This window comes from Channa argus, unplaced genomic scaffold, assembly GCF_033026475.1.
Source record: "Channa argus isolate prfri unplaced genomic scaffold, Channa argus male v1.0 Contig044, whole genome shotgun sequence".
Taxonomy (NCBI): Eukaryota; Metazoa; Chordata; class Actinopteri; order Anabantiformes; family Channidae; genus Channa; species Channa argus.
The window spans coordinates 247421-263120 of record NW_027125263.1 but is presented as its reverse complement, the minus strand read 5'-3'; the positions used below and the strand labels follow the sequence as shown (position 1 = coordinate 263120).

Sequence of the window (15700 nt, the reverse complement as noted above, 5' to 3'; positions counted from 1 at the left end):
TACACTTCCTGGAGTTTTAAAAGTACGGTTCCCAACAGCTAGCGAGGCTCTTTCTGGCATCAGCACCTGTTTGCTGTTCTTGGTTTCCAAACCTTATTTAGCATTTTTGAATTGTTAGGTTTTGTGCCGTGGTTTTGTTTATAAATTGTATATTTTGTAAATAGTATTAAATCTGTAGTGGTGAACTGCCATTTTCTTTGGACTGTTTTCACATTAGGGAGTTAGGGCTAGCGACTGTCTTTTGGTTTGTTTATTTCTATCAGGCTAGCTAGCACTTTCTGTGGGAAATGGCTTATTTTATTTATTATGTTGGCCTTGGTTCGCCCTGAGTTGAAGTGTCATGTTTTGTTTGACACTTTCTTTCGTTTAAAATAAATATCATTCTGTTGGAACATCTCGATCCTGGATTTTGGTTTGGGGATCGGAGAGGGAACATGCTAATTTATCTTTGTATGTTGCACCCTGACCCCCTAGACAGGGGCGTAACAGACCAGTACAGTTATAGTACTTTGTACTTTGCCACATTTATCTTCTTCTTAGCAAGTGTCATGCATTCTGCTTCTCCAGCGTTTTTAAGAGCTGTTGATGATGTCAAATGCAGGTTACGGCCACACCGCTCTCTAAGCGCCCGATCTCGCCCGATCTCGTCCGATCTCGGCAGTCAAATAGGGCCGGGCCTGGTTAGTACTTGGTAGGAAGACCGCCTGGGAATACCAGGTGCTGTAAGCTTTTTTGCTTGGGTTTACGGGCAGCACAAGCTGGTGTTACTGCCTATTTATTCATAGAAATTGTTCTATATTTTCATCAAATTTTGTTCTTTCATTGCTGTTTTGCTACTTTATTGGTTTGCCAACCATCGTGCTTCATTACTAGTAGACCATGTTACGGTCCTGGCCATATGTGTTGTTTTTATTTTCTTGTTCTTATAGGTGCCCTGCCTGATTGGCCGGATTGGGGGGCAGTACAGGAAGCTGATTGGTCCATCCTACACTTCCTGGAGTTTTAAAAGTACGGTTCCCAACAGCTAGCGAGGCTCTTTCTGGCATCAGCACCTGTTTGCTGTTCTTGGTTTCCAAACCTTATTTAGCATTTTTGAATTGTTAGGTCTTGTGCCGTGGTTTTGTTTATAAATTGTATATTTTGTAAATAGTATTAAATCTGTAGGGGTGAACTGCCATTTTCTTTGGACTGTTTTCACATTAGGGAGTTAGGGTTAGCGACTGTCTTTTGGTTTGTTTATTTCTATCAGGCTAGCTAGCACTTTCTGTGGGAAATGGCTTATTTTGTTTATTATGTTGGCCTTGGTTCGCCCTGAGTTGTAGTGTCATGTTTTGTTTGACACTTTCTTTCGTTTAAAATAAATATCATTCTGTTGGAACATCTCGATCCTGGATTTTGGTTTGGGGATCGGAGAGGGAACATGCTAATTTATCTTTGTATGTTGCACCCTGACCCCTTAGACAGGGGCGTAACAGACCAGTACAATTATAGTACTTTGTACTTTGCCACATTTATCTTCTTCTTAGCAAGTGTCATGCATTCTGCTTCTCCAGCGTTTTTAAGAGCTGTTGATGATGTCAAATGCAGCTTACGGCCACACTGCTCTCTAAGCGCCCGATCCCGTCCGATCTCGGCAGCCAAATAGGGCCGGGCCTTGTTAGTACTTGGTAGGAAGACCGCCTGGGAATACCACAAGCTGTAATCTTCTTTGCTTGAGTTTACGGGCAGCACAAGCTGGTGTTACTTCCTATTTATTCATAGAAATTGTTCTATGTTTTCATCAAATTTTGTTCTTTCATTGCTGTTTTGCTACTTTATTGGTTTGCCAACCATCGTGCTTCATTACTAGTAGACCATGTTACGGTCCTGGCCATATGTGTTGTTTTTATTTTCTTGTTCTTATAGGTGCCCTGCCTGATTGGCCGGATTGGGGGGCAGTACAGGAAGCTGATTGGTCCATCCTACACTTCCTGGAATTTTTAAAGTACGGTTCCCAACAGCTAGCGAGGCTCTTTCTGGCATCAGCACCTGTTTGCTGTTCTTGGTTTCCAAACCTTATTTAGCATTTTTGAATTGTTAGGTTTTGTGCCGTGGTTTTGTTTATAAATTGTATATTTTGTAAATAGTATTAAATCTGTAGGGGTGAACAGCCATTTTCTTTGGATTGTTTTCACATTAGGGAGTTAGGGTTAGCGACTGTCTTTTGGTTTGTTTATTTCTATCAGGCTAGCTAGCACTTTCTGTGGGAAATGGCTTATTTTGTTTATTATGTTGGCCTTGGTTCGCCCTGAGTTGTAGTGTCATGTTTTGTTTGACACTTTCTTTCGTTTAAAATAAATATCATTCTGTTGGAACATCTCGATCCTGGATTTTGGTTTGGGGATCGGAGAGGGAACATGCTAATTTATCTTTGTATGTTGCACCCTGACCCCCTAGACAGGGGCGTAACAGACCAGTACAGTTATAGTACTTTGTACTTTGCCACATTTATCTTCTTCTTAGCAAGTGTCATGCATTCTGCTTCTCCAGCGTTTTTAAGAGCTGTTGATGATGTCAAATGCAGCTTACGGCCACACTGCTCTCTAAGCGCCCGATCCCGTCCGATCTCGGCAGCCAAATAGGGCCGGGCCTGGTTAGTACTTGGTAGGAAGACCGCCTGGGAATACCACGTGCTGTAAGCTTTTTTGCTTGGGTTTACGGGCAGCACAAGCTGGTGTTACTGCCTATTTATTCATAGAAATTGTTCTATATTTTCATCAAATTTTGTTCTTTCATTGCTGTTTTGCAACTTTATTGGTTTGTCAACCATCGTGCTTCATTACTAGTAGACCATGTTACGGTCCTGGCCATATGTGTTGTTTTTATTTTATTGTTCTTATAGGTGCCCTGCCTGATTGGCCGGATTGGGGGGCAGTACAGGAAGCTGATTGGTCCATCCTACACTTCCTGGAGTTTTAAAAGTACGGTTCCCAACAGCTAGCGAGGCTCTTTCTGGCATCAGCGCCTGTTTGCTGTTCTTGGTTTCCAAACCTTATTTAGCATTTTTGAATTGTTAGGTTTTGTGCCGTGGTTTTGTTTATAAATTGTATATTTTGTAAATAGTATTAAATCTGTAGGGGTGGACTGCCATTTTCTTTTGATTGTTTTCTCTTGTTTTCACATTAGGGAGTTAGGGTTAGCGACTGTCTTTTGGTTTGTTTATTTCTATCAGGCTAGCTAGCACTTTCTGTGGGAAATGGCTTATTTTGTTTATTATGTTGGCCTTGGTTCGCCCTGAGTTGTAGTGTCATGTTTTGTTTGACACTTTCTTTCGTTTAAAATAAATATCATTCTGTTGGAACATCTCGATCCTGGATTTTGGTTTGGGGATCGGAGAGGGAACATGCTAATTTATCTTTGTATGTTGCACCCTGACCCCCTAGACAGGGGCGTAACAGACCAGTACAGTTATAGTACTTTGTACTTTGCCACATTTATCTTCTTCTTAGCAAGTGTCATGCATTCTGCTTCTCCAGCGTTTTTAAGAGCTGTTGATGATGTCAAATGCAGCTTACGGCCACACTGCTCTCTAAGCGCCGGATCCCGTCCGATCTCGGCAGGCAAATAGGGCCGGGCCTGGTTAGTACTTGGTAGGAAGACCGCCTGGGAATACCACGTGCTGTAAGCTTTTTTTCTTGGGTTTACGGGCAGCACAAGCTGGTGTTACTGCCTATTTATTCATAGAAATTGTTCTATATTTTCATCAAATTTTGTTCTTTCATTGCTGTTTTGCAACTTTATTGGTTTGTCAACCATCGTGCTTCATTACTAGTAGACCATGTTACGGTCCTGGCCATCTGTGTTGTTTTTATTTTATTGTTCTTATAGGTGCCCTGCCTGATTGGCCGGATTGGGGGGCAGTACAGGAAGCTGATTGGTCCATCCTACACTTCCTGGAGTTTTAAAAGTACGGTTCCCAACAGCTAGCGAGGCTCTTTCTGGCATCAGCACCTGTTTGCTGTTCTTGGTTTCCAAAACTTATTTAGCATTTTTGAATTGTTAGGTTTTGTGCCGTGGTTTTGTTTATAAATTGTATATTTTGTAAATAGTATTAAATCTGTAGGGGTGGACTGCCATTTTCTTTTGATTGTTTTCTCTTGTTTTCACATTAGGGAGTTAGGGTTAGCGACTGTCTTTTGGTTTGTTTATTTCTATCAGGCTAGCTAGCACTTTCTGTGGGAAATGGCTTATTTTGTTTATTATGTTGGCCTTGGTTCGCCCTGAGTTGTAGTGTCATGTTTTGTTTGACACTTTCTTTCGTTTAAAATAAATATCATTCTGTTGGAACATCTCGATCCTGGATTTTGGTTTGGGGATCGGAGAGGGAACATGCTAATTTATCTTTGTATGTTGCACCCTGACCCCCTAGACAGGGGCGTAACAGACCAGTACAGTTATAGTACTTTGTACTTTGCCACATTTATCTTCTTCTTAGCAAGTGTCATGCATTCTGCTTCTCCAGCGTTTTTAAGAGCTGTTGATGATGTCAAATGCAGCTTACGGCCACACCGCTCTCTAAGCGCCCGATCTCATCCGATCTCGGCAGCCAAATAGAGCCGGGCCTGGTTAGTACTTGGTAGGAAGACCGCCTGGGAATACCAGGTGCTGTAAGCTTTTTTGCTTGGGTTTACGGGCAGCACAAGCTGGTGTTACTTCCTATTTATTCATAGAAATTGTTCTATATTTTCATCAAATTTTGTTCTTTCATTGCTGTTTTGCTACTTTGTTGGTTTGTCAACCATCATGCTTCATTACTAGTAGACCATGTTACGGTCCTGGCCATATGTGTTGTTTTTATTTTGTTGTTCTTAGAGGTGCCCTGCCTGATTGGCCGGATTTGGGGGAAGTACAGGAAGCTGATTGGTCCATCCTACACTTCCTGGAGTTTTAAAAGTACGGTTCCCAACAGCTAGCGAGGCTCTTTCTGGCATCAGCACCTGTTTGCTGTTCTTGGTTTCCAAACCTTATTTAGCATTTTTGAATTGTTAGGTTTTGTGCCGTGGTTTTGTTTATAAATTGTATATTTTGTAAATAGTATTAAATCTGTAGGGGTGGACTGCCATTTTCTTTTGATTGTTTTCTCTTGTTTTCACATTAGGGAGTTAGGGTTAGCGACTGTCTTTTGGTTTGTTTATTTCTATCAGGCTAGCTAGCACTTTCTGTGGGAAATGGCTTATTTTGTTTATTATGTTGGCCTTGGTTCGCCCTGAGTTGTAGTGTCATGTTTTGTTTGACACTTTCTTTCGTTTAAAATAAATATCATTCTGTTGGAACATCTCGATCCTGGATTTTGGTTTGGGGATCGGAGAGGGAACATGCTAATTTATCTTTGTATGTTGCACCCTGACCCCCTAGACAGGGGCGTAACAGACCAGTACAGTTATAGTACTTTGTACTTTGCCACATTTATCTTCTTCTTAGCAAGTGTCATGCATTCTGCTTCTCCAGCGTTTTTAAGAGCTGTTGATGATGTCAAATGCAGCTTACGGCCACATCGCTCTCTAAGCGCCCGATCTGGTCCGATCTCGGCAGCCAAATAGAGCCGGGCCTGGTTAGTACTTGGTAGGAAGACCGCCTGGGAATACCAGGTGCTGTAAGCTTTTTTGCTTGGGTTTACGGGCAGCACAAGCTGGTGTTACTGCCTATTTATTCATAGAAATTGTTCTATATTTTCATCAAATTTTGTTCTTTCATTGCTGTTTTGCTACTTTATTGGTTTGTCAACCATCGTGCTTCATTACTAGTAGACCATGTTACGGTCCTGGCCATATGTGTTGTTTTTATTTTGTTGTTCTTATAGGTGCCCTGCCTGATTGGCCGGATTTGGGGGAAGTACAGGAAGCTGATTGGTCCATCCTACACTTCCTGGAGTTTTAAAAGTACGGTTCCCAACAGCTAGCGAGGCTCTTTCTGGCAGCAGCACCTGTTTGCTGTTCTTGCTTTCCAAACCTTATTTAGCATTTTTGAATTGTTAGGTTTTGTGCCGTGGTTTTGTTTATAAATTATATATTTTGTAAATAGTATTAAATCTGTAGGGGTGGACTGCCATTTTCTTTTGATTGTTTTCTCTTGTTTTCACATTAGGGAGTTAGGGTTAGCGACTGTCTTTTGGTTTGTTTATTTCTATCAGGCTAGCTAGCACTTTCTGTGGGAAATGGCTTATTTTGTTTATTATGTTGGCCTTGGTTCGCCCTGAGTTGTAGTGTCATGTTTTTTTTGACACTTTCTTTCGTTTAAAATAAATATCATTCTGTTGGAACATCTCGACCCTGGATTTTGGTTTGGGGATCGGAGAGGGAACATGCTAATTTATCTTTGTATGTTGCACCCTGACCCCCTAGACAGGGGCGTAACAGACCAGTACAGTTATAGTACTTTGTACTTTGCCACATTTATCTTCTTCTTAGCAAGTGTCATGCATTCTGCTTCTCCAGCGTTTTTAAGAGCTGTTGATGATGTCAAATGCAGCTTACGGCCACACCGCTCTCTAAGCGCCCGATCTCGTCCGATCTCGGCAGCCAAATAGAGCCGGGCCTGGTTAGTACTTGGTAGGAAGACCGCCTGGGAATACCAGGTGCTGTAAGCTTTTTTGCTTGGGTTTACGGGCAGCACAAGCTGGTGTTACTGCCTATTTATTCATAGAAATTGTTCTATATTTTCATCAAATTTTGTTCTTTCATTGCTGTTTTGCTACTTTATTGGTTTGTCAACCATCGTGCTTCATTACTAATAGACCATGTTACGGTCCGGGCCATATGTGTTGTTTTCATTTTCTTGTTCTTATAGGTGCCCTGCCTGATTGGCCGGATTGGGGGGCAGTACAGGAAGCTGATTGGTCCATCCTACACTTCCTGGAGTTTTAAAAGTACGGTTCCCAACAGCTAGCGAGGCTCTTTCTGGCATCAGCACCTGTTTGCTGTTCTTGGTTTCCAAACCTTATTTAGCATTTTTGAATTGTTAGGTTTTGTGCCGTGGTTTTGTTTATAAATTGTATATTTTGTAAATAGTATTAAATCTGTAGGGGTGGACTGCCATTTTCTTTTGATTGTTTTCTCTTGTTTTCACATTAGGGAGTTAGGGTTAGCGACTGTCTTTTGGTTTGTTTATTTCTATCAGGCTAGCTAGCACTTTCTGTGGGAAATGGCTTATTTTGTTTATTAAGTTGGTGTCATGTTTTGTTTGACACTTTCTTTCGTTTAAAATAAATATAATTCTGTTGGAACATCTCGACCCTGGATTTTGGTTTGGGGATCGGAGAGGGAACATGCTAATTTATCTTTGTATGTTGCACCCTGACCCCCTAGACAGGGGCGTAACAGACCAGTACAGTTATAGTACTTTGTACTTTGCCACATTTATCTTCTTCTTAGCAAGTGTCATGCATTCTGCTTCTCCAGCGTTTTTAAGAGCTGTTGATGATGTCAAATGCAGCTTACGGCCACACCGCTCTCTAAGCGCCCGATCCCGTCCGATCTCGGCAGCCAAATAGGGCCGGGCCTTGTTAGTACTTGGTAGGAAGACCGCCTGGGAATACTACGTGCTGTAAGCTTCTTTGCTTGGGTTTACGGGCAGCACAAGCTGGTGTTACTGCCTATTTATTCATAGAAATTGTTCTATATTTTCATCAAATTTTGTTCTTTCATTGCTGTTTTGCTACTTTATTGGTTTGTCAACCATCGTGCTTCATTACTAATAGACCATGTTACGGTCCTGGCCATATGTGTTGTTTTTATTTTCTTGTTCTTATAGGTGCCCTGCCTGTTTGGCCGGATTGGGGGGAAGTACAGGAAGCTGATTGGTCCATCCTACACTTCCTGGAGTTTTAAAAGTACGGTTCCCAACAGCTAGCGAGGCTCTTTCTGGCAGCAGCACCTGTTTGCTGTTCTTGCTTTCCAAACCTTATTTAGCATTTTTGAATTGTTAGGTTTTGTGCCGTGGTTTTGTTTATAAATTGTATATTTTGTAAATAGTATTAAATCTGTAGGGGTGGACTGCCATTTTCTTTGGACTGTTTTCACATTAGGGAGTTAGGGTTAGCGACTGTCTTTTGGTTTGTTTATTTCTATCAGGATAGCTAGCACTTTCTGTGGGAAATGGCTTATTTTGTTTATTATGTTGGCCTTGGTTCGCCCTGAGTTGTAGTGTCATGTTTTGTTTGACACTTTCTTTCGTTTAAAATAAATATCATTCTGTTGGAACATCTCGATCCTGGATTTTGGTTTGGGGATCGGAGAGGGAACATGCTAACTTATCTTTGTATGTTGCACCCTGACCCCCTAGACAGGGGCGTAACAGACCAGTACAGTTATAGTACTTTGTACTTTGCCACATTTATCTTCTTCTTAGCAAGTGTCATGCATTCTGCTTTTCCAGCGTTTTTAAGAGCTGTTGATGATGTCAAATGCAGCTTACGGCCACACCGCTCTCTAAGCGCCCGATCTCGTCCGATCTCGGCAGCCAAATAGAGCCAGGCCTGGTTAGTACTTGGTAGGAAGACCGCCTGGGAATACCAGGTGCTGTAAGCTTTTTTGCTTGGGTTTACGGGCAGCACAAGCTGGTGTTACTGCCTATTTATTCATAGAAATTGTTCTATATTTTCATCAAATTTTGTTCTTTCATTGCTGTTTTGCTACTTTATTGGTTTGTCAACCATCGTGCTTCATTACTAGTAGACCATGTTACGGTCCTGGCCATATGTGTTGTTTTTATTTTGTTGTTCTTATAGGTGCCCTGCCTGATTGGCCGGATTTGGGGGAAGTACAGGAAGCTGATTGGTCCATCCTACACTTCCTGGAGTTTTAAAAGTACGGTTCCCAACAGCTAGCGAGGCTCTTTCTGGCAGCAGCACCTGTTTGCTGTTCTTGCTTTCCAAACCTTATTTAGCATTTTTGAATTGTTAGGTTTTGTGCCGTGGTTTTGTTTATAAATTGTATATTTTGTAAATAGTATTAAATCTGTAGGGGTGAACTGCCATTTTCTTTGGACTGTTTTCACATTAGGGAGTTAGGGTTAGCGACTGTCTTTTGGTTTGTTTATTTCTATCAGGCTAGCTAGCACTTTCTGTGGGAAATGGCTTATTTTGTTTATTATGTTGGCCTTGGTTCGCCCTGAGTTGTAGTGTCATGTTTTGTTTGACACTTTCTTTCGTTTAAAATAAATATCATTCTGTTGGAACATCTCGATCCTGGATTTTGGTTTGGGGATCGGAGAGGGAACATGCTAATTTATCTTTGTATGTTGCACCCTGACCCCCTAGACAGGGGCGTAACAGACCAGTACAGTTATAGTACTTTGTACTTTGCCACATTTATCTTCTTCTTAGCAAGTGTCATGCATTCTGCTTCTCCAGCGTTTTTAAGAGCTGTTGATGATGTCAAATGCAGCTTACGGCCACACCGCTCTCTAAGCGCCCGATCTCGTCCGATCTCGGCAGCCAAATAGAGCCGGGCCTGGTTAGTACTTGGTAGGAAGACCGCCTGGGAATACCAGGTGCTGTAAGCTTTTTTGCTTGGGTTTACGGGCAGCACAAGCTGGTGTTACTGCCTATTTATTCATAGAAATTGTTCTATATTTTCATCAAATTTTGTTCTTTCATTGCTGTTTTGCTACTTTATTGGTTTGTCAACCATCGTGCTTCATTACTAGTAGACCATGTTACGGTCCTGGCCATATGTGTTGTTTTTATTTTGTTGTTCTTAGAGGTGCCCTGCCTGATTGGCCGGATTTGGGGGAAGTACAGGAAGCTGATTGGTCCATCCTACACTTCCTGGAGTTTTAAAAGTACGGTTCCCAATAGCTAGCGAGGCTCTTTCTGGCAGCAGCACCTGTTTGCTGTTCTTGGTTTCCAAACATTATTTAGCATTTTTGAATTGTTAGGTTTTGTGCCGTGGTTTTGTTTATAAATTGTATATTTTGTAAATAGTATTAAATCTGTAGGGGTGAACAGCCATTTTCTTTTGATTGTTTTCTCTTGTTTTCACATTAGGGAGTTAGGGTTAGCGACTATCTTTTGGTTTGTTTATTTCTATCAGGCTAGCTAGCACTTTCTGTGGGAAATGGCTTAATTTGTTTATTATGTTGGCCTTGGTTCGCCCTGAGTTGTAGTGTCATGTTTTGTTTGACACTTTCTTTCGTTTAAAATAAATATCATTCTGTTGGAACATCTCGATCCTGGATTTTGGTTTGGGGATCGGAGAGGGAACATGCTAATTTATCTTTGTATGTTGCACCCTGACCCCCTAGACAGGGGCGTAACAGACCAGTACAGTTATAGTACTTTGTACTTTGCCACATTTATCTTCTTCTTAGCAAGTGTCATGCATTCTGCTTCTCCAGCGTTTTTAAGAGCTGTTGATGATGTCAAATGCAGCTTACGGCCACACCGCTCTCTAAGCGCCCGATCTGGTCCGATCTCGGCAGCCAAATAGAGCCGGGCCTGGTTAGTACTTGGTAGGAAGACCGCCTGGGAATACCAGGTGCTGTAAGCTTTTTTGCTTGGGTTTACGGGCAGCACAAGCTGGTGTTACTGCCTATTTATTCATAGAAATTGTTCTATATTTTCATCAAATTTTGTTCTTTCATTGCTGTTTTGCTACTTTATTGGTTTGTCAACCATCGTGCTTCATTACTAGTAGACCATGTTACGGTCCTGGCCATATGTGTTGTTTTTATTTTGTTGTTCTTATAGGTGCCCTGCCTGATTGGCCGGATTTGGGGGAAGTACAGGAAGCTGATTGGTCCATCCTACACTTCCTGGAGTTTTAAAAGTACGGTTCCCAACAGCTAGCGAGGCTCTTTCTGGCAGCAGCACCTGTTTGCTGTTCTTGCTTTCCAAACCTTATTTAGCATTTTTGAATTGTTAGGTTTTGTGCCGTGGTTTTGTTTATAAATTATATATTTTGTAAATAGTATTAAATCTGTAGGGGTGGACTGCCATTTTCTTTTGATTGTTTTCTCTTGTTTTCACATTAGGGAGTTAGGGTTAGCGACTGTCTTTTGGTTTGTTTATTTCTATCAGGCTAGCTAGCACTTTCTGTGGGAAATGGCTTATTTTGTTTATTATGTTGGCCTTGGTTCGCCCTGAGTTGTAGTGTCATGTTTTTTTTGACACTTTCTTTCGTTTAAAATAAATATCATTCTGTTGGAACATCTCGACCCTGGATTTTGGTTTGGGGATCGGAGAGGGAACATGCTAATTTATCTTTGTATGTTGCACCCTGACCCCCTAGACAGGGGCGTAACAGACCAGTACAGTTATAGTACTTTGTACTTTGCCACATTTATCTTCTTCTTAGCAAGTGTCATGCATTCTGCTTCTCCAGCGTTTTTAAGAGCTGTTGATGATGTCAAATGCAGCTTACGGCCACACCGCTCTCTAAGCGCCCGATCTCGTCCGATCTCGGCAGCCAAATAGAGCCGGGCCTGGTTAGTACTTGGTAGGAAGACCGCCTGGGAATACCAGGTGCTGTAAGCTTTTTTGCTTGGGTTTACGGGCAGCACAAGCTGGTGTTACTGCCTATTTATTCATAGAAATTGTTCTATATTTTCATCAAATTTTGTTCTTTCATTGCTGTTTTGCTACTTTATTGGTTTGTCAACCATCGTGCTTCATTACTAATAGACCATGTTACGGTCCGGGCCATATGTGTTGTTTTCATTTTCTTGTTCTTATAGGTGCCCTGCCTGATTGGCCGGATTGGGGGGCAGTACAGGAAGCTGATTGGTCCATCCTACACTTCCTGGAGTTTTAAAAGTACGGTTCCCAACAGCTAGCGAGGCTCTTTCTGGCATCAGCACCTGTTTGCTGTTCTTGGTTTCCAAACCTTATTTAGCATTTTTGAATTGTTAGGTTTTGTGCCGTGGTTTTGTTTATAAATTGTATATTTTGTAAATAGTATTAAATCTGTAGGGGTGGACTGCCATTTTCTTTTGATTGTTTTCTCTTGTTTTCACATTAGGGAGTTAGGGTTAGCGACTGTCTTTTGGTTTGTTTATTTCTATCAGGCTAGCTAGCACTTTCTGTGGGAAATGGCTTATTTTGTTTATTAAGTTGGTGTGTTGTTTTGTTTGACACTTTCTTTCGTTTAAAATAAATATCATTCTGTTGGAACATCTCGACCCTGGATTTTGGTTTGGGGATCGGAGAGGGAACATGCTAATTTATCTTTGTATGTTGCACCCTGACCCCCTAGACAGGGGCGTAACAGACCAGTACAGTTATAGTACTTTGTACTTTGCCACATTTATCTTCTTCTTAGCAAGTGTCATGCATTCTGCTTCTCCAGCGTTTTTAAGAGCTGTTGATGATGTCAAATGCAGCTTACGGCCACACCGCTCTCTAAGCGCCCGATCTCGTCCGATCTCGGCAGCCAAATAGAGCCGGGCCTGGTTAGTACTTGGTAGGAAGACCGCCTGGGAATACCAGGTGCTGTAAGCTTTTTTGCTTGGGTTTACGGGCAGCACAAGCTGGTGTTACTGCCTATTTATTCATAGAAATTGTTCTATATTTTCATCAAATTTTGTTCTTTCATTGCTGTTTTGCTACTTTATTGGTTTGTCAACCATCGTGCTTCATTACTAGTAGACCATGTTACGGTCCTGGCCATATGTGTTGTTTTTATTTTGTTGTTCTTATAGGTGCCCTGCCTGATTGGCCGGATTTGGGGGAAGTACAGGAAGCTGATTGGTCCATCCTACACTTCCTGGAGTTTTAAAAGTACGGTTCCCAACAGCTAGCGAGGCTCTTTCTGGCAGCAGCACCTGTTTGCTGTTCTTGCTTTCCAAACCTTATTTAGCATTTTTGAATTGTTAGGTTTTGTGCCGTGGTTTTGTTTATAAATTGTATATTTTGTAAATAGTATTAAATCTGTAGGGGTGAACTGCCATTTTCTTTGGACTGTTTTCACATTAGGGAGTTAGGGTTAGCGACTGTCTTTTGGTTTGTTTATTTCTATCAGGCTAGCTAGCACTTTCTGTGGGAAATGGCTTATTTTGTTTATTATGTTGGCCTTGGTTCGCCCTGAGTTGTAGTGTCATGTTTTGTTTGACACTTTCTTTCGTTTAAAATAAATATCATTCTGTTGGAACATCTCGATCCTGGATTTTGGTTTGGGGATCGGAGAGGGAACATGCTAATTTATCTTTGTATGTTGCACCCTGATCCCCTAGACAGGGGCGTAACAGACCAGTACAGTTATAGTACTTTGTACTTTGCCACATTTATCTTCTTCTTAGCAAGTGTCATGCATTCTGCTTCTCCAGCGTTTTTAAGAGCTGTTGATGATGTCAAATGCAGCTTACGGCCACACCGCTCTCTAAGCGCCCGATCTCATCCGATCTCGGCAGCCAAATAGGGCCGGGCCTGGTTAGTACTTGGTAGGAAGACCGCCTGGGAATACCAGGTGCTGTAAGCTTTTTTGCTTGGGTTTACGGGCAGCACAAGCTGGTGTTACTGCCTATTTATTCATAGAAATTGTTCTATATTTTCATCAAATTTTGTTCTTTCATTGCTGTTTTGCTACTTTATTGGTTTGCCAACCATCGTGCTTCATTACTAGTAGACCATGTTACGGTCCTGGCCATATGTGTTGTTTTTATTTTCTTGTTCTTATAGGTGCCCTGCCTGATTGGCCGGATTGGGGGGCAGTACAGGAAGCTGATTGGTCCATCCTACACTTCCTGGAGTTTTAAAAGTACGGTTCCCAACAGCTAGCGAGGCTCTTTCTGGCATCAGCACCTGTTTGCTGTTCTTGGTTTCCAAACCTTATTTAGCATTTTTGAATTGTTAGGTTTTGTGCCGTGGTTTTGTTTATAAATTGTATATTTTGTAAATAGTATTAAATCTGTAGGGGTGAACTGCCATTTTCTTTGGACTGTTTTCACATTAGGGAGTTAGGGTTAGCGACTGTCTTTTGGTTTGTTTTTTTCTATCAGGCTAGCTAGCACTTTCTGTGGGAAATGGCTTATTTTGTTTATTATGTTGGCCTTGGTTCGCCCTGAGTTGTAGTGTCATGTTTTGTTTGACACTTTCTTTCGTTTAAAATAAATATCATTCTGTTGGAACATCTCGATCCTGGATTTTGGTTTGGGGATCGGAGAGGGAACATGCTAATTTATCTTTGTATGTTGCACCCTGACCCCCTAGACAGGGGCGTAACAGACCAGTACAGTTATAGTACTTTGTACTTTGCCACATTTATCTTCTTCTTAGCAAGTGTCATGCATTCTGCTTCTCCAGCGTTTTTAAGAGCTGTTGATGATGTCAAATGCAGCTTACGGCCACACCGCTCTCTAAGCGCCCGATCCCGTCCGATCTCGGCAGCCAAGTAGGGCCGGGCCTTGTTAGTACTTGGTAGGAAGACCGCCTGGGAATACCACGTGCTGTAAGCTTCTTTGCTTGGGTTTACGGGCAGCACAAGCTGGTGTTACTGCCTATTTATTCATAGAAATTGTTCTATATTTTCATCAAATTTTGTTCTTTCATTGCTGTTTTGCTACTTTATTGGTTTGCCAACCATCGTGCTTCATTACTAGTAGACCATGTTACGGTCCTGGCCATATGTGTTGTTTTTATTTTCTTGTTCTTATAGGTGCCCTGCCTGATTGGCCGGATTGGGGGGCAGTACAGGAAGCTGATTGGTCCATCCTACACTTCCTGGAGTTTTAAAAGTACGGTTCCCAACAGCTAGCGAGGCTCTTTCTGGCATCAGCACCTGTTTGCTGTTCTTGGTTTCCAAACCTTATTTAGCATTTTTGAATTGTTAGGTTTTGTGCCGTGGTTTTGTTTATAAATTGTATATTTTGTAAATAGTATTAAATCTGTAGGGGTGAACTGCCATTTTCTTTGGACTGTTTTCACATTATCGAGTTAGGGTTAGCGACTGTCTTTTGGTTTGTTTATTTCTATCAGGCTAGCTAGCACTTTCTGTGGGAAATGGCTTATTTTGTTTATTATGTTGGCCTTGGTTCGCCCTGAGTTGTAGTGTCATGTTTTGTTTGACACTTTCTTTCGTTTAAAATAAATATCATTCTGTTGGAACATCTCGATCCTGGATTTTGGTTTGGGGATCGGAGAGGGAACATGCTAATTTATCTTTGTATGTTGCACCCTGACCCCCTAGACAGGGGCGTAACAGACCAGTACAGTTATAGTACTTTGTACTTTGCCACATTTATCTTCTTCTTAGCAAGTGTCATGCATTCTGCTTCTCCAGCGTTTTTAAGAGCTGTTGATGATGTCAAATGCAGCTTACGGCCACACCGCTCTCTAAGCGCCCGATCTGGTCCGATCTCGGCAGCCAAATAGAGCCGGGCCTGGTTAGTACTTGGTAGGAAGACCGCCTGGGAATACCAGGTGCTGTAAGCTTTTTTGCTTGGGTTTACGGGCAGCACAAGCTGGTGTTACTGCCTATTTATTCATAGAAATTGTTCTATATTTTCATCAAATTTTGTTCTTTCATTGCTGTTTTGCTACTTTATTGGTTTGTCAACCATCGTGCTTCATTACTAGTAGACCATGTTACGGTCCTGGCCATATGTGTTGTTTTTATTTTGTTGTTCTTATAGGTGCCCTGCCTGATTGGCCGGATTTGGGGGAAGTACAGGAAGCTGATTGGTCCATCCTACACTTCCTGGAGTTTTAAAAGTACGGTTCCCAACAGCT

At 41.8% G+C, this 15700-nt stretch overlaps 15 pseudogenes; all 15 read left to right on the top strand.

Annotated features, from left to right (window-relative positions):
* The first annotated feature begins 600 nt into the window (after window positions 1-600).
* LOC137119065 (5S ribosomal RNA) lies at window positions 601-729 on the top strand (annotated as a pseudogene).
* Window positions 730-2562: 1833 nt separating this feature from the next.
* LOC137119106 (5S ribosomal RNA) lies at window positions 2563-2681 on the top strand (annotated as a pseudogene).
* An 867-nt stretch (window positions 2682-3548) lies between these two features.
* Window positions 3549-3667, top strand: LOC137119066 (5S ribosomal RNA; annotated as a pseudogene).
* An 867-nt stretch (window positions 3668-4534) lies between these two features.
* LOC137119050 (5S ribosomal RNA) lies at window positions 4535-4653 on the top strand (annotated as a pseudogene).
* Window positions 4654-5520: 867 nt separating this feature from the next.
* On the top strand, window positions 5521-5639 carry LOC137119107 (5S ribosomal RNA; annotated as a pseudogene).
* Window positions 5640-6506: 867 nt separating this feature from the next.
* Window positions 6507-6625, top strand: LOC137119072 (5S ribosomal RNA; annotated as a pseudogene).
* An 844-nt stretch (window positions 6626-7469) lies between these two features.
* On the top strand, window positions 7470-7588 carry LOC137119110 (5S ribosomal RNA; annotated as a pseudogene).
* An 857-nt stretch (window positions 7589-8445) lies between these two features.
* On the top strand, window positions 8446-8564 carry LOC137119097 (5S ribosomal RNA; annotated as a pseudogene).
* Window positions 8565-9421: 857 nt separating this feature from the next.
* LOC137119071 (5S ribosomal RNA) lies at window positions 9422-9540 on the top strand (annotated as a pseudogene).
* An 867-nt stretch (window positions 9541-10407) lies between these two features.
* LOC137119100 (5S ribosomal RNA) lies at window positions 10408-10526 on the top strand (annotated as a pseudogene).
* Window positions 10527-11393: 867 nt separating this feature from the next.
* Window positions 11394-11512, top strand: LOC137119070 (5S ribosomal RNA; annotated as a pseudogene).
* An 844-nt stretch (window positions 11513-12356) lies between these two features.
* LOC137119067 (5S ribosomal RNA) lies at window positions 12357-12475 on the top strand (annotated as a pseudogene).
* Window positions 12476-13332: 857 nt separating this feature from the next.
* On the top strand, window positions 13333-13451 carry LOC137119090 (5S ribosomal RNA; annotated as a pseudogene).
* Window positions 13452-14308: 857 nt separating this feature from the next.
* Window positions 14309-14427, top strand: LOC137119108 (5S ribosomal RNA; annotated as a pseudogene).
* Window positions 14428-15284: 857 nt separating this feature from the next.
* Window positions 15285-15403, top strand: LOC137119099 (5S ribosomal RNA; annotated as a pseudogene).
* Window positions 15404-15700: the final 297 nt, after the last annotated feature.